Source organism: Tyto alba, unplaced genomic scaffold (genome assembly GCF_018691265.1).
Source record: "Tyto alba isolate M040663 unplaced genomic scaffold, T.alba_DEE_v4.0 Super-Scaffold_45, whole genome shotgun sequence".
Classification (NCBI taxonomy): Eukaryota; Metazoa; Chordata; class Aves; order Strigiformes; family Tytonidae; genus Tyto; species Tyto alba.
The window spans coordinates 14,030,115-14,053,663 of NW_024881321.1; positions in this window are offsets into that span (position 1 = coordinate 14,030,115).

The window sequence follows — 23,549 nt, forward strand, 5'->3', positions numbered from 1 at the left end:
GTGATTCGCAGTATCTTGTATCATACCAATAAGGAGGGATTTTTTTTTAACTGTTTGAAGAAATTGATTTGGCAAGGGACTATACTATAAGCTTAGGAAATCTTGTGAACTTGGGATGCATACATAGATATCTCTATATATTATTTCCAGTAGAACTATAATGCTTCAGACATGTTCTTGCCTATACTAATCTAACAGAAAGATTGCTGCTACTTTGCACAGAAAATTTCTGGTCATAAAGTATGGGTTTTTTCATGAGAGCAACTTGCTTAAGTCATAGATGCTTAAGACATTATGGGAGGAAACAAATTTAACTTAGGTACTACAGCATCAAAATAATAAATATCTATCTAGAATAATATGACAAAACTTCCTAGTTTCTTTATAGTGATGAAACTGTAAGAGTAGTGTAAAAAAAGTATAATACTCATTAAAGTTAGCAAATATAAAATGTTAACTATAGTTAAGAGTGTATGTTAGCTCTTTCCTCTGAAGTTTAATAATGTTGAATTCTCTTCAGGGAACTGATGCTTGCTGGAAAAGGAGGAGAAGTTAATTTCAGAATTTTATCCTAGTGGATGGGCACTTGGTTTGGAAGTGTAAACCATTTTACTTACATGGTTGAACAAGGACTAAAAGCAAACTCTGTTTTGAAATAAACTAACTAGTTCCCTCTGAAACAAAGCCCATGTGTAGTATATATTTAATTCATTCCAAGGACTGTCCCAATAAGCTTTAAGAATGACACTACATGAGGTCTGTTCCTTTTCCCCCTAGTCAGGCTTCTAATTTAATATTATCATGACAATTATTGTTTGCAAGCACCCAAAAATGCATTTTTGCCATATGTCATGACATGTGCTGTAAATCCTCAGTTTTAGTCAGTAGAAATTCTGGTGAGCTGAAACACTTTCCCCAGGTAATTTCAGACATTTTGAATTCATTCAATCAGCTTACTTGTTTCTGCAACCGAAATATATATATTTTAGGACCATGTGTCCAAAACAAAACCTGTGACCATCCGCTATGTATGGTAGATGTTCAGTCAGCTGTGAAGGCAGCTAGCTGCATGCATGTATGCCATGCAGTATCACTTGGCCAGGGATTGTTCCTTGAAGCAGAGCACTTTACACTGTAGATGTGATCAGGGACATTTAGGCACTGTTGTAGTAAGATGGTCTGGACTACTATTCCTAGATAAATGTAAACAGAGTTTAGAGAGTCTGAAGATTTACCCTTGAAAAGCCTTAATGGAAATCTCACTATAATTGACTTGCCTGCATTTTATTTTATTTTTTACAAGTAGGAGGTAAAACCACCTGTTACTTTATGGCTCAGTGTGAATGGTATTTCTTTTTAAGCACTATTTCTAAAAAGGATGGAAATACTTGTAAGACAAATTCAGTATGGGCAAGGAAAAGAAAAATGGCACAGGTGGGAATGTAAGTATTGCTCACCTGCTGTAAAGTGACATCAAATATCAGTAAAAGCAACATTTTCATTGCATCTATCTGAAATTCAACAGTAGTAATGAGCTTTTCATACACATAAAAATTACCTCAAAGTAAAAGAAAATATTATCTTAACCAAAATACCCCCTAAATCCCTCTTTAAACTAATTTATGTTTTTTTTTTTTATTATTTGTGTTACATTAGAATAATTAAAAAAAAAAAGTAATACAATCAGATATATTTGCATTTCCTTCTTCTGTATTTGTTTTTTGTCTGTCTCTCACCAGAAGATACCAATAAAATAAATTAGGATTAAGTTTTAACAATTAGTTGAACTTTACATCTCAAGTCTAACAATGGTTTTCATGTGACAATGATAATAACCATATATGTAGATATGACAGAGGTAATCAAACATACAGGTGTCAGCATATACTCACATTGAGTGTGTCCTTAACTTTATATTCCAACTTGTTGGATTCCACTTAGCATTTTGTCCTCAGGAAAAACAAAATCAAATTCATAACTTCAATTCTTATACTCAAATTCTTTTTGTGATTTTCTCAATCCAATCCATCTACCCATGAGCAATAGGATGATCACAAAGAAGCCTAATGTTCATAGAAGCCTTTCTGGTAACTGGCAAAATTTTATGGAAATAATTTCTGCAGCCCAGTGGAATGACTGTGATGTGTTGTACATTGAACATAGTGCACAAATTACAGATATTGGTCTTATATGTCCTGCAGTCATAAAAGAAAGTAATATGTATAGAATATACCTCTTAAATTCAGAAGCAGTAGGTGGCTGTGACACCAAAATCTGAAGGTAGAGAAACTGGAGGGTGTGCATATGGAATTGTGAAGGGTTATATATATCTTCATGAAGGAAGAAAAACATGGATAAATTATGGAATGGATATAGATTTTCACTTTTTAAAAAGCCTGCAATTTTTTAGTGTGTTCTAAACTAATTCTGGGACACTCAAAAATAAGAAAATCCATCAACAAGATTTAACTAAAGAAGTGTCAGTTTTTATTTCCTTTGTTTACTGTGTTTTTTCTCTGGTTGTTTTCATTCTTGAAAGTGAAGCAGAAATATTTTTATATAACTATTAAAATTCACCTAAATTTACAGGTCATTAGGGAAAATATTGGTATTGCAGCTGCCAAACATCTAATCTGAACTCAGTTTTAAATAAGGAAAGAAGCTAGTAACTTTAGAATATGCCTTTTTTTGACTGACAGAATTCAAATATAGTGCCTGAGAAGATTTTTGAGCACTTTTAGGAGTGCTTCTAGGTCATCTGAGAATATCTTTTTGGACTAAATATATGAAAAAAAAAATTTATCTACCCATCAGGCATTATCAGTACCTACACAAGATATATTATTATATAGATGCCAGAATCCAGAAGATTGACTTTAATAAAATTTCACGGTCTTGCTAGATTTTTAATGAGTAGAGAATTTGTTGGGAATATAGATGCCAGAATTGAGAAGATTGACTTTAATAAAATTTCACGGTCTTGCTAGATTTTTAATGAGTAGAGAATTTGTTGGGATATCAGGATACTGGGGGTATATGTACATGTACATATATATATCCACACACACACAGAAAAACACACACATCTCTACCTATGATTGATCAGTTGATCGATCTATCTAGCTAGCTAGCTATCCATCTAGCTATCTACCTACATACCTATGTAGTTACACATAAAATAACTTTGTTTATATAAGGTGTGTTGACAGATCATGATGAAATGCTAATGAGAGAAAACTACAGAGCCTAACAAACCTATAGAGCCCCATCCACCATGTTTTTTAATCAGAGATCAAACATGACTCATTTAATTATTAATAATATATTTTATGTATGATGGCTCCTATGAAAGTTACATAAAGAAAACAGGCACTTACCTGAGCTGCAAACCCCTTCTTTCTGCTGTTATATCAGTTACACTTATCACTTGCATTTTAGAATAATTTTGAATGTGATTTATTATTCCTTTCTAGATCGGTAAATGTGAAATTATGGGGCTGCAGCAAAGATTGGTAAACAAAGAAAGTTGGTGAAAACCAGAGAGATCACTGGCATCATTAGGCTTCCTAGATGTTAGCAGTGCAAATAGTGCTTTACAGCCTACCTTTGTTTTAGTATTACACTATAATTTATGGAATAATATTTTACTACTGTATGAACAAAATATAATTATTTTATCTGTAAATGAAATCTAGAAGTAAACAGGTATTATTTCAAAATCTATTTAGTGCTTAATTGAACTTTTTTCTTGTTTGCCTCGAATGCAATCTCTATACATTAATGAATCGATATTTCATGAAATGCAATTATGTTGAGAACTGAACACTGTACATCATTACTAGCTAAAATCTATCTACAATGCAAAATCATTTTAAAATAAAACTGCATGCAAATAAATTTACAAAAGTGTGCAAATGTTATCATCATCTTTTTGACCTGAACATTTAATTTAAAGCAGCAGAGGAAAAGGGAATATCTGCATGACTTTCCTAAGTCAGGTAATTAAAATAATAATGTATACAACACATTTGTAAGCTTAGGTGTCAGTTTAAGTGTAAGTCAGTCATTAAAATAAGATCTTCAAACAATATATCAAAAATGCAAAATTTAGTGTATGCGTTCAAGCCTACAATTATTTTAAATAGTAATGACTTCTGGAAAACTTCAGTGCTTCAGTACATTCAGTATAAAGGAATAGAACTCATATCAGTATAATTGGTATAAAGAAATAGAACTCATAACTTTAAATGTAAGCCATTTCACAACATGCATTCATGAATCCTCACAATGACATTATTGAGCACATACTCCAATGCTAATTTTACAGATATTATTACATGAAAGAAAATATTTTTAATCACCTTGCACAAATCATATTGAGTGGGATATATCTGATTTAGTTTTAGATATCTACACAGTCAATGTGGATATCTCAGTTAGTAACTCATGGTTCCCTCTCCTTTGTGTAAAGAAATAGGTGCTTGTTAAGGTGCTATTCATCTGACTAAATATGGATGTTGGGTAAAATTATTTCCTTTCATGAGTTTTACACTTTTCCATTAGCTGTAAAGTAAGTCTAAGTTCAGAAGCAGATATCTATACCGTAAATATCTAATGATAATACAGATCCTATATTATGTGTCAGAAGCAAGAACAGAATCCAGGACAACTGACTCCTCTATTCAGATTCTGTTTCTGTTTCATTCTTTGGGACACTAACTGAAGTTTAAAACATTGTCTTAAATGCCCTCTATATAGAACATTTCTGAAATTATTAGGGGTTTTTTGGCTTTGGGGTTTGTTTTGTTTTTTCTATTTCTTTTTTTTTTGGGGGGGGAAGGAGGTGAGTTGTCTTGGTTATTTTAACCTAAAGACTGTGTCCTAAGAATTCCATGTTTTCAGGGAAAAGGCACCATTAAAGTAAAGTAATCTGCTGGTTGTATAGTAAATTTCATCAGACTTTATTCTGACAGCAAACTGATGACTTTGGAGTATCTTTTAGAATTATGTCAAAGATGTCAAAGAATGCAGAATTGATCATATACCTTGAACATTTACATAATGGCTACCTACATTATTTAAAAAAATATTCTGCATTTCTTACACATTTTTAGCGCTACTCTCATTGTAGTGATCACCATAATTGCTCATAGTTAAGATTATGCTAATCAATAATAGTTTCTTTCTTTAGAATTTCAGAAGTTTGCACCTAAACAGTAACTAACTATGTCAGTCATCATCACATGGCTCCATTGAATGCTTAGTCCACTGATACAAAGTAGACTAGAGTTTTGAAGTAAAATACATATGTTCTCCAAAAACCAAACTGAGTCAGTCTTGGTTCTTCTGATCTGATGTGTAGTGCAGGGGTAGTGAAGTATCTTACTAGCCTTCATGAATTTGGCAGAAAAGATGTCTTCCTAATGGTCTGTTAATTCCCAACACATAGTTAACAAGATCTGTAAGGAGACTGAAGTCAATGTATATATGGATCCCCCAAAATAGGCAACATTAACTAAGTGTGCCAAAACCTGGGGCCTGCTCAAATCTAGAGTTTCTAGTATTATTCCAGGTGGTTCAATGTAGATATAGGTTTTATTTATTAACCTGGCTTTCTGTTTCCTGTATTTCTTAAATTAAAAAGTACCATGAATGTTTTATTTGTGATTTGCAAGGTTAACAAAATATATTTACAATTTTTAGAACATAAACTGTCACAGGTTTCCCTTCAGTTTTTCTACAGATACAATAGAATTTTATTGTTTGCTGTTCCTCTTATTTGTTGTTAATACAATTATATCAAGACTAGTGTAGAAACCTACCTGATAATAGCCTGAAAATGCCACTTCATACCAACCACGTGTGAGATTCAATTCACCTAACTACCATTTAAAAATCAGGTCTTTTATCTAAACTAATTAAATAAACTTCCTGTGTGAATAAATGGAGAAAAATTGATATCTCTAGGAAATAACTATCAGTAGACACCTATCTTAAAAAAGATTCTTTTTCTGACATGCTTGTCCTAGTTGACTGTACAGGCAGAACAGATGACTAACTTATTCAGGTAGCTAGTGATATGTACATCAATTTTATATATGTTAAATTAGGCTGCAGAAATTGTACCCTATAGATAATAAACAACTCTCAATAAAACATGAATGAGTCATCACATGCAAAGAAAATAAAAAATACCTACCATGACTTTTTACATTTATGTTAGTTTTAGCAATTTTCTGAAGCTTTTGCAAAATTATTTTTAACAGAAATAAAGACATAGTTGGAGAGAATATCATTGCAAGTGAGAATATACAAAAAAATGGCAGATTACAGAACAGAATTCAGATGGAAACAAACTCAGAATTAAAATATATAAATTTGATGGCAAAAATTTTGTAAAAAGTAATGGCGAAAGAGATTAGAACTGTTGACATCAGACTAGGTACGAGTTAGCTGTAAGAAATCACCAAAAGAAATCATGGGTTATATTTTGGCTTTAACTGAAATGTACAAATGAAGAAGAAACTGCAGGATTGCAAGTTTCCATTACCAGTGCTGAAGTAGCACAGCAGAAGGTAAGGGATGGAAAACCACACTTCAAACGTTTAGTTCTGGGAAATCTGCTAGGGGTGAACATCAGAAGGGGAAACCAAAAGAATATCATAACATCAACAAAATATCTATGTGACTAGAGATTGTGACCTACCATAAAAACATAAGACCTGGTTATGACAGTGAGAATAAAGACTAACAAGTGCTTCATTACTACTTATGTTAACAGTAAAAAATTCCCTCCCACTAACTTTAAGGAACAAGGAACAGATATTCAGTGGAGAATACTGTATCTGTGTATTAACTTTTGAAGCAATGTAAGCATGTCACATATAGGCATATCTCTATAAATTAAGCTTGAAATTAAGTTTATGAGTACTTAGACTGAGCTTTCAAAAGAAGACTTCTTGACAAAGAGATGCATGAACCTATGTTTTGTGCAAACGTTACAGTTTCTCATAATTTTTCACTTTTAAAACTAGACATCAAAAATAGAGAAAAATCAGTGCTAGAGATCAATATTGCCCTGGAAGCAGGATTGATGAATTGATCTAGCAGACCTTTTCTATTTGTTACTTCTAGAAAAAGTTTTTTAATGAAAAAAATATCCAAACCCTGTATTTTTCAAGAACATGTAATTTTTTGCAAATAAGATTTGCTATTTGAAGACCAAGAAAACAAACAAACAAAAAAACCAACTGAACAAAAAGCACTTTTAAATTGTCAACCTTGATCAATGCACTGTACCATGTGTATCAGCAGAAAATATTAAATATCTTACAAAGTGTAATGGTACATAATGACTTAATTAAGAGTGATTGATTAAGATAAAAAGAAATGGGTAGGAAAAATCAAATTAACATAAAAATTACTTTGAAGGTGAAAGAAGAACAGTTACAGTCCTTGTTTCATGAAGGCATATAAAAAAATTATTACTATGGTGACAGATTTGGTGAAAGATTTGTCTTTCTGTCCTCATGATCATTCATCATAAATTACCTGTTAGGACATCTCTTCACCTTTGAAAGTTTTACAGTAATGCTCTAATAAGCTGTGATTTTATCTCATAAAATACATATATTTTTTTCTCTACAGTTTTGGTTGTTTGACTGTTTGTCTTTAGTTACTATGAGATGCAATTAGCTATGGGAAAATCCAGTAGATGTCATATATATAATACTAGTATATATTAATCAAACCTATATTTCAAAATGATGAGACTCAGAAATTGGAAGCCCATAATTTTAGAGATATTCCTTAACTATAAGTGAAAAGTGGGGTTGACTATCCATCTTCCCACTTTACCATGTCTATTAGAGAAACATAAGATATCGAAAAGTATATTTGTGCTCAGTAATGTAAATCTTCTGTTACATAATTGCTTTCTGCAATACAGCTTGGAAATAAGTTTCAATTTTATTTGGTAATTAACACAGTCAATTTTAATTAATGATCAGTTCATTGCTCTAAGGGCCTTAAAATTTTGATGGTGTGATGTGAACCTACTGGTTAAAGAGGTGTTTGCAACAGCAGAGTACAATTATAAATAACTGTATTTGGATAAGAGCATCACTACAAAGTTTCCCACATAAAAGTTTATGCAATGCCATTGCAAACATCAGCGAGATACTCTTTGTGTCTAATAGTTTCTTCCATATTCCTTATCTCTAAGGTGTCATACAGAAAATTCCACATAGTGGAGACTGTGTCATCAACAACTAATAAATGTTGTTTTCAGAAGTGTGCTTCATTTCCAAGGCTGAGTCCTATCTCAGAGGGCTCACTAACAGTGCCCTAAATAACACTAATCTGGCCTTCCCTCTCAAGCCTGTTTTTCTGGAAACTTTCTGGAAATCACAGCAGACAATAAGTCTGCTCCATATTCATTACAGATATTGATCAATCCAGGATTTATACTTCTGGTTAAACCTGCTAGTGTAAGCCCAGTCTCTACTCAACAGTTTTAAACAATCAGATAGCTAATTTAAGAACTTTGAAATGTAATATGAAACCTCCTTCAGCAATCTAGTAACCTGACTCAGAGACACTGAATATATCTAAAAAAGGTGAGTTTACTGTTGTCGTGGTTTAGGCCTGATTGGCAGCCAACCACAATACAACACCTCTCTCTCCCTTCCCCTCTGACAATGAGAAGGGACAGAGAGCCAGGCTTGGGGTTCAAGATAGGACTGGGATGGGGGAAAATCCCCCTTTTATGATCACAAGCAAAAGGCAGACTCGTTAGCGGAAGAAAAAAAGAACATACATTTATTACAAACACTAACAACACATAACAGAGTAAGACAGTGAGAAGCACTGCCACATCTTGAGAACACCTTCCCCCCACCCCTCCCTTCTTCCCAGGCTCAGCTCTGCTCCTGATATCTCTACCTCCTCCCCCAGTGGCGCAGGGGCAGGGAATGGGGGGTGCAGTCAGTGCTGCCACTTCCTTCATGTTCGGTGAGGGGAGTGTCCAAAACTTTTTCCCCCCCTGCTCCATCGTGGTCCCCCTCTCACAGGAGACAGTCCTCCACAAACTTTCTCCGACTTGAATTCCTCCCACGGGCCGCAGCGTTCCCCACACTGCTCCGTCATGGGTCACTAACTTCCTCCGACTGGATTCTCTCCCACGGCTGCAGCCCTTCCCGAGCTGCTCCGGCGTTGGACTCCCCCGCATGCTGCAATCCTCCCAGCACTGAATTACAGCAGCGGGGCTACCTTTTCCTATGAGACCCCGGCCTTCTTCGGGTACAGAACCTTGATCAGCTGAGCAGGAACAACAGGCCACAAATCAATGCCTGCTCCACTGTAGATCTTCATGGGTGGCGGGGGGGGCCGCCCTGCCGTCTCACCACAGGATACAAGGGGGTCTCTGCTCCGGCACACCTCCTCCCTCCTTTCTTCCTCCTTTCCTCCACTGACCTTGGTGTTCATGTAGCTGCAGCAACTCCTCCTCACAAGTCCCACTGCCCGTCCCCACGTCCCTTCTTAAATATGTTATCGCAGAGGTGTAGCCGATTGGCTCAATTTCCCAAACAGAAGTGGAGCTGACGTGGAGCTGGGGGAGCTTCGAGAAGCTTCTCACAGGGGGCCGCCCCGATAGCCCCCTCCCCTGCTACCAAAAAACTCCACCACTCACTCAACCCAGGACAACTGTTTGCTGATAATGCTAAACTGCATTGCTGTGGTTCACCTCAAATGCAGGAGGCCTGAGGTCTCTGAGAGAACAGACTAAGAAGCATAACTTGGCCTGAAATGTGTGAACTTTATGTTTACACCATGAAAGAAATAGATGTGCTTAAATTCTGAGTCTTTCATAGTGTGTTGACAAACAAACAAAACTCCTTTCTGTTGGCTACATTCAGCTAATGGAGAGGCTTAGTGTAAGCAGCATATGCTTTAAATACACTAACAGCTCAAAGACATAAAATGATGCAAAATTCCTTGAGCGGCACTTCAAAAAACAAAGGTTTCTTTTACCGAATAAAAAAAACCTCAACCAAACAAAAAGGTTCATTCTTAAAAATAAAACAAAATAATGTGTGCGTTACTTCCCTTTATTTCTTCTTTTAGAGAAGTAATCTGCATTGTGAAGGAATAAATCACAGAGACAGCTAATAATATTGATAAAAGGTCAGTGTACCATAACGCAGAGAGTGTATGTCCACTAGCTGGTACAACTCATACAAATGTTTAATAATGTATGTTTTTCAGCTTTCCAGATGTTCAGGTCTAGCCATTACTACTTCACAACATTTTAAACTCCACTATGAAAGACTGTAAGTATGTTGGTATTTTATTTTTGTCTTAGCAAACCCTGTTTTTCTGAAAATTCCTAATGAATAAAAGATAAAAATGTAAAGAAATTGACTTCAGTCAATCTTCATGTATTATTCAATAGCCTTCTGTGTATGCAGTATCTAGATACTTTCTAATTAGCTATCTTGGGCAGAGAAGACTTAGTTTAGAATGCTGAAAATAATAGGTTTCAGAGAGTAATTAAAGGTAAATATGGGATTAGGTTTCCTAGTGCAAGGTGACAAGCACCTCACAACATTTCAGTTGCAGTTCTATACATTATTTAATTGTGAGATGGAAAATAGTAAATAATCTAGAGTTGAAATAATTTCTTTAAATTCACTTCTAATTCATTAACTCTTTGGGAAGCAAATACTCCAGAACAATGAATCTTCTCTCCACAAAGAAAAACACTTCACCTTCACATGAAGAATACTTTCTTTTTCTTAGTTATTAATGAAAAAAAAAAAAAAAAAATCTTCAATTGACATTCAGTTATGTGTGTGCTGAAGATTTATCCTCTGTGACTGATCCATGAGTACTTCATTGTACACAAGACAATGAAGACTTCCAAGTTCTAGACTGGCAATGAAAACTGGTCTCAAAGCTATATTCTGATTTTTACTTCTTTCTAATTCTTTAGGTTATACTTAATTTTGGATATCTAATATAAAAAAGTGTTTTATAAGTGATTTTTAAATTTTGCATGTTTTCTAGATGAAAGAAATTTCATTAATCAAAAATTACTTCTTTTCTGATTTCTCTTGATGTAGAGACAGAGATAGACATAGAGGTAGAGATAGAGAGATATGGATATATGTGACATACATTGAGTACTGTTGGGCAGAACCCAAACTGGTGATGATGGTTGATTGTCTTCAACTGCTCACTGATACTCCACACCAGCTTCAAATAGTTGCAGTTATTTTTATGATATGATGTGTGTTATTATAAATCTGTATCTATATCTTTTTACAAAATCACACACCTTTATGTACATACTGATGATTTAGATATGCTTCAGTTTGAATCTTATTATTTTTACCAGCGAAATGAGATTTAAGTAACATTTATATAATTGATTTAATTTCAAAGAGATACATCTGAAAAATGACAAGACTTAATATTATCAACTTCCATTCAATAGACATGAGCAAAATACATATTTAAACAGTATTAGAAATTTGGGTTACTATGTTTTGTTTCCACTTAAGCTTTGGAAGTGCTTGGGCTTTTTGTTTCTCTTAATTTCTTGCAAAACTAAGATATTGAAAACAAAAAATTGTAGTGTTTTTCTGATGATACAAGAACCTTTGTGAGATGGCTGACTGTAATTTAACAACTACCTAATGTGTATTCCCATGTCATTCTGAACAATGATAATTATGGAGTGAAATTAATACTATAAGACTGGGGGTAACATATGTTTTAGAAGACAAAACTGTTATGAACTGTTGATATTAATTTCTATAGTATTTTCCTGAATGATTTGTCAGATGGTGAAAATTAATATTATAATTATCATAAAATGAGAGCATGGAAAAAAATGGAATAACATCAGGTATTTAAGTGCCACACGGTAAAATTATGAGTACTGTGTTATGTGCAAATATAAATAAGTCTTTTGTCAGCATAATGTATATACAAGTTCAGTGCATTTTGCCAAGCTCTCTGAAACTAACCAATTCAATAACAAAATGTATGGATAATAAATTGTTCTCTGATTGCTTTAATCACTTGTAATAGTGCAAAAGGAAGGCAGTTCCTTAATATTCACCTAGCAAGAACTGGTATTCATTAATTTAATCAGATTTCCTGAAAAAAATATTTTAAAATTATATGCAGCATGGAGGCAAATGAAGATATAAAAAAAAAAAATCAAACAAACAAACAAACAAACAAAACAAAACAAAACAAAAAAAAAAAAAACAAAAAAAAAAAACAAAACAAACCCACAGTATTCTTTTGGGGATATAGACCTAAGGAGAAAAAGGTAAGACAAAAAAAGCAAACGAATATCATGTACGTTATCTGTGACTGAAAATGGGATAGTGTTGCAGGCAAACATATGGTGTCAATATTTTCTATGCCTTGAAAAAAATTATCCCAAGTATAGGTACAGTTATAGTTTTTTGTTTGTTTATATATATGTCAAGATATACATTTGTAGTTCTTAAGTCAGGCTGAATAATTATTACCTTTGTAAGCATGAATTCCTCAATTTCATATAGCTGGAGTAACAGCTGAGAGAGAAATAAGTAAAGGTCTGTGACACAGCCTTCTGTGTATGCCCATGTATGTGTTTCTCTGAAAACGGTTAATAAGAAGGAAGAAAAAGAGCACTCCAGAAATTTGAGTTCTAATATTGCTAAATACTTCTTCGTTGCTTTACAGAGGTTGAAGTGAGCAAATGTAAATGTGAATCTCTACAACATGGACGTTTATGTTTGAATTAGTGACCCTATAATTCTTTACAGATTATGCAGAGAATTAGGCATTTCTTAACAAGGTAAGATGAATTGTCCTGAACCGCACTTTTTTTTTTTTTCCCATTGTCCATACAAGGACCAAAGATGTCTAACTCAGAAATAGATGGTTACCTTTTGTCCAGTTTTTGGTGAGGTGAAAACCACTTTTATTGTCGCTGGTATTTCAGAAAAGGAAGACATTGTAAGGCTAAAAAGACCACTGTTATCATCTAGTCTGATTTCCTCCACAAGACCTGAAGTCTTGTTCCTGATTCAATTCTATAAAAGAATATGAATTTTAGCATATATCTCAGGAAGAACCAAAATAGCTCAGAATATGTGGAAAATTATTGTTTTGAAAATGCAGCAAGAAGACAGAGCCACTGTCTCATTCCCTGTTTTCTACTGCACTACTCTAATACCCTAGTTTATTAAAGGACACAGAAAATAAATTAATTGAAAATACATTTCAGTTTACAAAAACAAGTTTTAAGATAACATTTTAATTTAAATTTTGCAGGTAGTCATCTAATTAAGCAACTAGATAGCTAGAGCTCACAGAAGAGAATTCTTACACTTCAGCTATCAAAAACTGCAAATACAGGAAAAAAACTATCTGTTCAGCATAACATATCTGGATTTCTGCTATCTGATAATCCACATTTCCACCATAGAAAACATAAATAATCTGTTCCTTTTTTAGTTTTAGTGACGTATTGATAACATTGTTTCAATCAAATACTTGTTCATATTTTGGATGTTATCCTTTAATAGTCTTCCCACTATTATCTGATTAAATGCTATAATATAATTTATATATATATACACACACACACCATTATAGAATGTTAAAAAAACAGTATGTATTTGTAACATTCTCTGTGTAGAATGTGTAGCAGATATGTATGCACAGAATATTTGAAAACATGCACTGTACATTTATCACTTTTGCTGTTTCTAGTAAGCATGACATTTCCATACCACGTTTTGTTCCCAATTTATGTCTTCAATTAAATATTTTCATTTGCCTAATTAAGGAACACTTATTAGCCTTTAGTAGAAATTCTGCTTTTCACTTTCATCAGCAATAGAGTTTTGTTTAAATTACTGAGAAAAATGTACAGAAAATAGTGCATCATCTATCTCCCCTTGCCCTCCTCCTTAGGGAAAAAAAAAAGGTCATCTTTCCTGGTAGCAGGGAATAGCATAAGAGATTCTCTATTACCAGTATGCAGGAAACAGTGAAAAAACTCCCATTTCTCTAATTCAAATTCACTATAATAATCTTACAGAAGAACATGGTATAATTTGTTGTGGAATATTAAACAGAATGGGAGTTACGTGGCATGTAAATAAAACTCCAATACTGGTAATTTGCCTAGAGAAATTAATGTTATTAACAATATATGTCATTTCTTATGTATATTTTCTTATGTCTTGCCTTGTTGACAAGAATCAGCAATCTACTTTGTCCCCTTTGAATATGTATTTAGACTCTGAGATTCTGTAAGCCAGCAGTGCAAGATATTGTAATAGTGTGCGATGAACTGTTTAACAGTGTCATTTTAATTTATTGCTGAGGTTTTGTCTTTAAAAATCTGTTTTGAAACAAACAAGTATAATCTTCTACTGAAAAGACTGCCTTGTTAATCACAACATGAGCAAAATGAAGTGCTCACAGGGAGCCCCTTTTATTCTTTTTCCCCAGACTAATTGTAAACAAGCAAAGAAAAGGACAGGTTTAGGGAAACAAAAATTTGAAGCAATATCAAGATCAGACATACAGATTAGACAACTACTCCTATTTCAAGTGACAGAAATGAGTAAATAAAAATAAGTTCATAAATAAATTAATTTAAAGAAAAAGAGAGAGAGAGAAAAAAAAACAAAAACAAACAAAACAAACAAACAAAAAAAAGCAACAACCCAACAAACCCTGTTCTGAATTATCTGGATATCTCAGAAGCTGAAACATTTTAACAACCGGAACCATGAGTGTAGGTCTGCAATAGCATCTAAGGTGATGTATGACATTTAATGTACTCTTTCTTAGAAGAAACTCAGTACAAAACATGTACAAATACATAGTTACTTCTCAGCTATTTAGCTGAAATATCATGCCTTGTGTTTTTAACCACCTGTGCACAATTTCACATGCACTGCAAGGCATGCCATATCTTCAGTGCATTCAGACCCATACTGGCCACTCTTCTGGAGGCCATGCAATCCATACTATCATTACAACTGAGATTGAAGGCAGTGAAAAGATTAAAAAAAAACAATAATGCAGCCAGAGGATCTGCATGCTGGTTGCAGAAGAAACCCGTGATGTGCAAGGCTGTGAATGAAACCTGCCTGCCCTAGAAGGCTCCATGCTAGAGCCATGCAAACATTAGCCATTCCAAGACATTTGGCTTAGAGTTTGGGATCATTTCCTGGGATAGGTGGTTTCAGGAATGTAGATGAGCTTTTCAACTCCTTTCTGTAAACTGCCCTTAACATCTTTAAGGCTTTCTGGAAATCAGACTACTGACCTCTACTAGGAAGCTCATTGCTTTTGAAAAATTCACTCTGAAAAGATCTTCAGCCTTCAAAGTGCAGAATATTATAAACGACTACTCTGGATGGCAATGCCTTGTGTCTGTGAAGCATCTGCTGAAACTAAGGGCCTCCAGTGGACATTAGTTTCTCCCTTACAAATACTGTTAATCCACTCCTACTCAAAAAAGGAAACAAAACAGAATTAAAGCCAGTTCCTCACTCTCTGGGACTGTTGTAAGAAAGACAGTTAAAAAAATTAGTAGTTTATTAATTTTAGTAGATTGGTTAATAATTTAATCATGTTTCATCCATTTTAAAAATAGAATTCATGTTTATTGGAAGTAATTTATTTCTTGACTACTGTGTCTCTATCTCCATTTTTTATATGCTTTAATGCAATTTCAGTAACATATTTAATTTTTTCCAGGTGTTCCTTATATCTGAAAATAGTTTTTGTTCAATTTGAAAAATTTGAAAAGTATGTCAAGCTTTGTCAAGCAGTGTAAGCTAGAAGAGAAAAATTCAACATTTTTTACCCTTTTGAATTCTTTTTTATCTATGAGATTTTGTTCTGTGATGAACTCAAACAGAAACCATTCAGTTGCAGAATCTCAGTCCAAAGTACACATTAAAACAAAAACCTAAGAGAAAATGGCAAAGTCCTCTGACTTTGTAATTAGTTTAATCAGACTCAAAAGTCAATTAAAAAAGATATTGAAATCAAGGACCAAATTCTCATCTGGTGAGAAACAGTGACATTACGTTGACTCCAATGAATAGTTCTATGTAAAAATCTATACCAAATTCAGGATCATTTACATTAAGTGGGAAAAATAGTACAACTGATGCTGCATAAGACCTTACTGAAAATTAGATGACGACCTTGGGACAACCTGAATGTTTCCCTTATTAGATCTTTTTTCATAGACACGGGCTAAAAATAAAATATTGATAGAGTGCATTAGACCAAAGTCATGTTTCTGCTGCAAAATGGGAAGGACTATTTGATAATCAATATGTCATTAAACCAGAAATCTGTGCAGATTTTAAAAAGGGTGAAATATGCTTGGGTTGTTGAGAAACCTGGCAACTGCTTTCTGAACCAGCTGGAGTTTACGCAGCATCTTATTGGGCAAGCAGCCAATAGGGAATTGTAATAATCTAATCTTGAAATAACAAAAGCATAAATGACCTTTTCAAGGTCTGACTGTGAAAGATATTACTGCAACATAGCAGGTCTTTAAGTAGCAGGATGATAACATGCCTCAGAGTTTGTATGTTTTTTGAAGGATAAGAGGATGAAGGTATTTGAAAATTTCCCAACTCTTTACTTCTGTAGTAAAAATGTAGTTTCATTAAAGTATATAGGAGATTAAAAGTAGTATAAAGATGTCTATGCCTAATATCTATTTATTAGACTGAGAAAATTATAATGAAGATAAAAGCAAAATTGGTTATATACCCAGTTTTTTATCAACATCGATAATTATAATGGCAAGGCAGTTTCCAAACTTTGAGAATTGTCAAAACTGTCTTGATTTTAATGGTGTTAGGTCAGCTAAATAACTGGATGAAATTTATAATTTACAATTCCATTATATGTAAATTAGAATTTGAAACATTTAGATTAAAAAACCACAACAGATGTATTTATGTCCTTTGTTAGTTTAAAAATAGTTTCCATAAAGATATAAAAGCAAACTTTATTACCGTTATGACTTTCTGTTAAACAGTGCAAATAAATATTTCAAAGTTAGGATGTACCAGTTAGGTGTTTGTTGTCCTTTGAGCCTACTCAGCAGCTAAACGCCCCGCAGTTACTCACCCACCCTCCCACCCTCCCCCCACTTGGGAATGGGGAGGGAATCAGAGGGGCAAAGGGAGACTCGCAGGTTGAGAGAAAAACAGTTTAATAACAGTAACAGAACAACACACTGACAGCAGTATCAGCAGGTAACGTACAATACAGCTGCTCACCTCCCACTGACCAACACCCACCTGCTCCCAGCCAGAAATCCCCAACACAAAGCCACCACAGCAACACTCCCAGAAGTAAGATCCCCTCCTGGCCCACTCCTGCCTTTATATAGTGAGCATAATGTCACATGACATGGGATATCGACCAATCCGGGCCCAGCCCTCCAGCTGTGCTCCCCCCGCCCCCGCACACAGGTGAGGGCACTGGGACCTGGGGAGCCCCTGGGGTCTCAGTGTGTTGCAGCACTCCTCCCGCTGCCAAACCAACAGGAACTCTAGTCCAGCCCCAACCAGGACAGTGCTACATGTTCATTTTGTTCTTTGGTTCTTACCTGTGATATTTTTTAAAAGCAGATTTGAGCTATTTGGTAGTAGTTTGTAAGCTTTAGGGCATTTTAGTACAGTTATTTCACTTTTACAATCTTATTTTTCTCTTTATATTTTGTATTATTGGAATAGTAGGTTTTATGGCACTAATTTGTTCAAAGTATTTTTTGTCGAGTTTAAAATCTCTCAATATATATAAGAATTAACCATAATAAAAACAATGAGAAAAATAATGTGAAAGGCATAGTAGTATACTTAGAATATTGTATACATGTCCAGCGACCAATTGGACTCACTTGAAGGAAACAACCACACATTGCATTTGATTTAAAACAGTCAATGCATTTTTCCAAATGGTCAGAACCCACAGCTGTCCCAGTAACAGAAAACAATGGTATTTGTGAAATAATTTTTATTTGACCTTTTAAATAAAGAAGTTTGGTTTGATAGTGAACATCCAGAAGGTCAGAAAAAATAATTTTTAAATAAAATAACAAGCAAAACATTGTAAACTAGTATACCTATATAAGACCAAAGTATTACCTTTGAGTTTTACATTGTTATTTACATATGGCAGCTGTATTTCATATCTCCCATGCTTCACAAGAGTGAGTCTATATTCTATATTTTATTAACATTATTAGTTTCTCAGATTTTCTCAGACATTTGTTCTGTTGTGGTGCTTTTGATTTGGTTTTATTTGCCTTTTTTTTTTTTTTTTTTTTTTTTTCCTTCTGTTCAGGTGAAAAAGAAGAAAACACAAATATGCCAATAAAGATCTTCATGTTGCAAAGACTCCATCCAGCTGGCCCCCACTTTCCATTTCAGGAGGGCATAGATTTCCTGGTATACTTGAATCATATCTACAAGTCCCAGGTGGCTGCTTTGGATACTATAGTGCCTCTCAAGTGGTGCAGGATGCTGCTGTGCAAACAGCTGAATTGAAACATGAATATATTCATGATTGCAAATGTAAATGTGATGCATATAAATTGTCCATCCACGTTATGTATCTTTAGAAGAACCTCAGTAGATGGATGAGCCCAATTGCACTATGAGATATGAAAAAGCATGAAAATCTCTACTGGACTATAGGAGATTCTCTCTCAGTGCGTCCTTCTTATAGTCTCTTTTGGTTGAAGATCTTTGAAGATCTTCTAAAGGTTTCAAAGAGCACTCCTTTTTACATTTGATACAATAAGCTTTTGGTATATGATACAGTAAAGTCCCTTTTCCAAGAGAGTTTAACCATATGATCAAACTTTCCAGCTCCCTTCTAACATGGGCTGTTTTATGATTCTAAGATCTTTCTTAAATTTTTGTACTGAAAGTAGTCTCATGAAAAATTAATTCAGCTTCTCAATATTATTTTATTTGAATACTATGCTGTGTGGCTATATTTCAGTATATGTCATTTCTGAGGAGGTTAAATACCTTCTTCACTAATTTATTTCATAAATTTAAATTTTAAGTTAAATTTAAGTATACTGGAATAACATATTTCTTGCTCATTAAAGATCTTCATATAAAGTATAATGAGGTCTATTTGACTTTTTGTTTTTTGGGGGGGGGGATAGTGATTTGGTTGGTTGGGGTTTTTTTCCCCAACTGTTTCTGTACTGTTTCTTAAGGAGGTGCCTTTCCAGGTATCATTCTACTTCTCTCTCACACATTGTTTTTGTAGAATTTTATGCATTTAACTCTACATGCAGTAAAGTCTATCTCTAACACTCTTCCTAAGTCCCTTAGTTTAGCCTTATTAGAATGGGAAAATAATAAGGGGAATAATTTGACTCATACTCTCAAAAAATGTCTTAGATGAAAGAATATACCATACCTAATAAATGTTAGTGTGAATTATAAAGTTTTCAGAAAACTCTGAAGATCTAAATTAGAAAGCTAAATGGAAAAATTGTAACTCACATGTAGTTATAGATTATATAGCAAATATATTCTCTTCAGAAATAAAAGTATATCTGTGCTACAGAAAACTATGCATAGTCTTTGAACAGTTAGGCCTGTCCAAAGAAGAACCTCAAACCTGTTGTGACTGTTTGATCAGGGACAAACATTGCTGGTAACGTGCCATTGGCTCTGACCGAGAGGTTAAATCTTTTTCTTAGAGCCCACAAAGCCCATGCAGAAAATATCAAATGAATAAACATTACATGCATTTCTTCCTGAAGTTGTCTGATGTCATGTGCCACAAGGCAGTAATGGAGTTACAGCTACTTTTGCTATGTCATCTTGCTACTATAAGGATATGCAGAGAGTGAAGTACTTACAGGACTTATACTGGAGTACTGGTACTACAGCTGTCAGAGAAATGCTGTATGACTCTAATTATAGAAACTGTGTAAGAAATGCAGAATACTCTGTATCATTGAAAAAGAGGAAAACAAACTAGTGAACAAAGGGAGGGAATTGAGGATAACTTCAAATCATAACTGAAAAACTGACAGACTAGTCACATGATAAAGAGTTATCTATAAGTGCAGTCTTAAAATAAGCAAAGTTAGGATTACAATTATATTTGGAAATGGTGACACAGTCCCTATGCAGCTAGTAGTCTTTCTTCAACTTCTCCATAGACTAGGGTGCTTTGCTATAAAATGTGAATTTAAGAGATCTTTCATGGGTTATTTTAATTTAAATAGTGAGGCAATCACTGCAATAACACCCAAAGACAAAATACCCTGAACTTGCACAAGTCATTAATAGTCTTTACCATAGACGAAGGAGGGAAGAAACACCAAGTGTGTAGGTAATTAGATCTATTTTCTCTTTTTTTTTTTTTTTTTTTTTCTTACCACGATTTCTGTAGACTACATCAGTATCAGCTACTTTACAATTTCTGACTCTGGATCTGTCTGCTGCTGAAATAGGTGGTAACATCTAAATCTCAGTTTACTCCCTAACATTGATGAATAATTTCTTGCTGTTGACTTTAAAATGATTTTTCATTGGAAAAATGTATTATAATAATGTCTTTTTAGAAAGATTTTCCTTCCTATTGATTCTACTTGAAACAGCTTTTGAGAAGTGTTACAGCTGTAAAGATTTACATTCAGACTTTCACTGTAGAGAAGTTTATTAGACAACCATATGATGTTATTGGGGAATCAGATGAAAATACTTCATGGGGTATAATAGAATAATTACTTGTGCTTTTCACTCTCAGATGAGCTTACAAATGTTAATTAAGTTTCACTAGATTTCTGTGAAATAAATAATGTCCGTTCTATTTAAAGATATGGGATGCAGCAAATGGCAGACCACAGATGACACAAAAACTTCATAATGAAACTAGAAAAGGGTTGCAAGGGAAATATAATCTCACTTGGTAAAAAAGGCTGCATCTTCTTCAATTTTCAGCATAGCCACAAAAATTTCAACAGCTGAAGATATTCCCTTGATTCAGTTACTCAGTTATTTATCTGTTCTATAGTTACAAGACATCATTACCACCCACAGTGGATTTACAGTAAAGTTCACACAGATAAAGCCCTGGAGGAATTTAAATGAGTATCATGATATAGCAACAAAGTAATATCTCGATTATGAAACCATCCAGGTTATGAAACCTGGAATAGCCAGATAAGGCTTTGTGTAACTTTGAAGTGAGGATAGCACAGCTTTTAATGCTTGGCCTTCCTCTTACTAAAATCAACAGAAGTCTTCTGCCTTCAAAGAGAGGACACTTGAGCCATGTGCTAGTGGTTTCTCAGTGGTTGAAATTTAATGTCCAATTAAATTAATTGTATGATGGGGGGGGGGGGGAGGGGGGCAGGGAAGAGGTGAAAAAAAAAGAAAGAAGGAAATAGAAACCCTTCTTAGACAGATGGATGAATCCTTGAACTACAGTTCTATTTACCCCACCAATATGAGCCACATATACACCTAGTGACTTATAGTTTTAGCTGCATGTTCTCTGTGTACTACTGTTACAGATTTTAAGTGGATACACTGAATTCAATAGCACAAAATAACGGAAAGGACACATACAGATACAGATGATCAGTTGCAAGAAAGGGTCTTGCAAACATATTTTAGGGGGACAATGGATAGAGAAATGTGAATGATTCGCATTGATTTTAGCTATGAAAAATAAATCTTAAAAATTATGATATAAATTTATTGAGTTTTGGGGCAAATTTGACATGGATTTATATATTTAAGATACTCTTCTTAGGTAGTTAAAAATGCCTTAGTAATTTTTTTTTCATATGCATTCTCTAGGTTAAGTGGGTAGGTTCTTGCTTGAATGTAGTAAACTGCAGAGATATATTAAATTACACAGTTGTTTAAGGGAAAATCTTCTTGGCTGAGCTTGGCTGAAAGCAACAATAAGAAAGAAGTAGGTGTGAAATTAAAATGGCTATTCTCCCCAAAAATGATAACAGAAGATTAAAAGAGCACCTGCAATGAACAAAACCTTTTAAACTGACTTTCACATAGTTCACTGATAATTGAGAATAAATGCAGGGACACAGTCTTTTCCTTAAGACAGTAAAACTATCCAGGGATTCAAGAATCCCAAGAAAGAAAAGAACATATCACAAGAAGCTGTAAATATGATGTAGGAATTCTCTTCCCACAAAATTGAAGAATACACTTCCTATCATCTTTTACCTTGAAATTATGACTTAGAATTTTGCTTCTCACAAAGTGACAATCTGACGCAGAAGTCTCGGACACAACACACATGATCAATGTGATCAAGTCAATGCCACTTTATTAAAGGATACACAGAAATTTATACACTAGCACAAAGCGCACGCATTACATTTTGGTTGCTAATAGGTTAAAGCTGCCTGTTCATTCGCCTTGTCTTCTTATGACAGGTCTCGGTGTGGTGTCCACGCGCCTTGCTCTGCCATACCTACATTCTGTTTCTGCATCTTGTTATCTTGTTTTTTATATTCCAACCTCCTTACCTCTTTGCAACATAGGCAGTTTCTCAAAACCCCAGCTTCCTTATCTCTTTTGACCTTGCATATGTCCTTCACAACAGCTGCAATTGTGAGGCCCCTCGATCTGGATTGCTCATAATATGCCCATTTTCTTCCAGCCACTCCACAACAATCAGGGTACCTTATTTGATATAGGGATGAAGTCATTGATGAAGCACAATGAAGTCCAGCAGATTCAGGTCATATTAACTTAAAATTCCAGAGCTGAAGGATTTTTATTTAGAGTATTCAAGGACAACAAAACCTCTTGATTAAGAGAAAGAGGTAACAGACAAAAGACAAAGACGCTTTGAGGTGGACATTGCAAAGCTGTTCTAAAATGATGGTATTTGCTAATTTACATTTGTCCACAGAGCCTATTCCATGCTCCATACATACAGTAAAAAAGTATATAAAACAAATTAAAGGAAAAGAATGAAGGAGGTTTAAAGAAGCCGGTAAATCATCCTTTGTTTTCCTGTTGTATCTACTACAATATCTTTCCCACTAAAACACCAGGTCCTAACTTTACTCCTAGGTAACTTTAATCAGTCCTGCCAATCAAATTACTTTTTTTTAAAGGGAAAGCTTCAGCAAACAGATGGGCTTTGCAGCAAGTCTTTAAGGTCACCCAATACTGGCTGTAGTGAAATGAAAAGTATGATCCCTCATGAAGGACATCTTGTTTCAAGTGGGAAACAGCTTTCATTCAAGTGATCCTGAATGTCATGGTAACACAAGAAGAAAACTAGTTCTGGGAAAGAAAAGTATTTTTGTAAATTGGGAGTTAATTCTATAGCTGTCACTCATACCTGCACAGATTGTGACCTGTGGACTCTGGGACTTCAGTGGTCTCTGAAAGAACGACATCAAAGAAAAATTAAATGGTAGAAATTAAGCAAGATGTTTCTTTACTAGCAAAAGTCACAGGCTC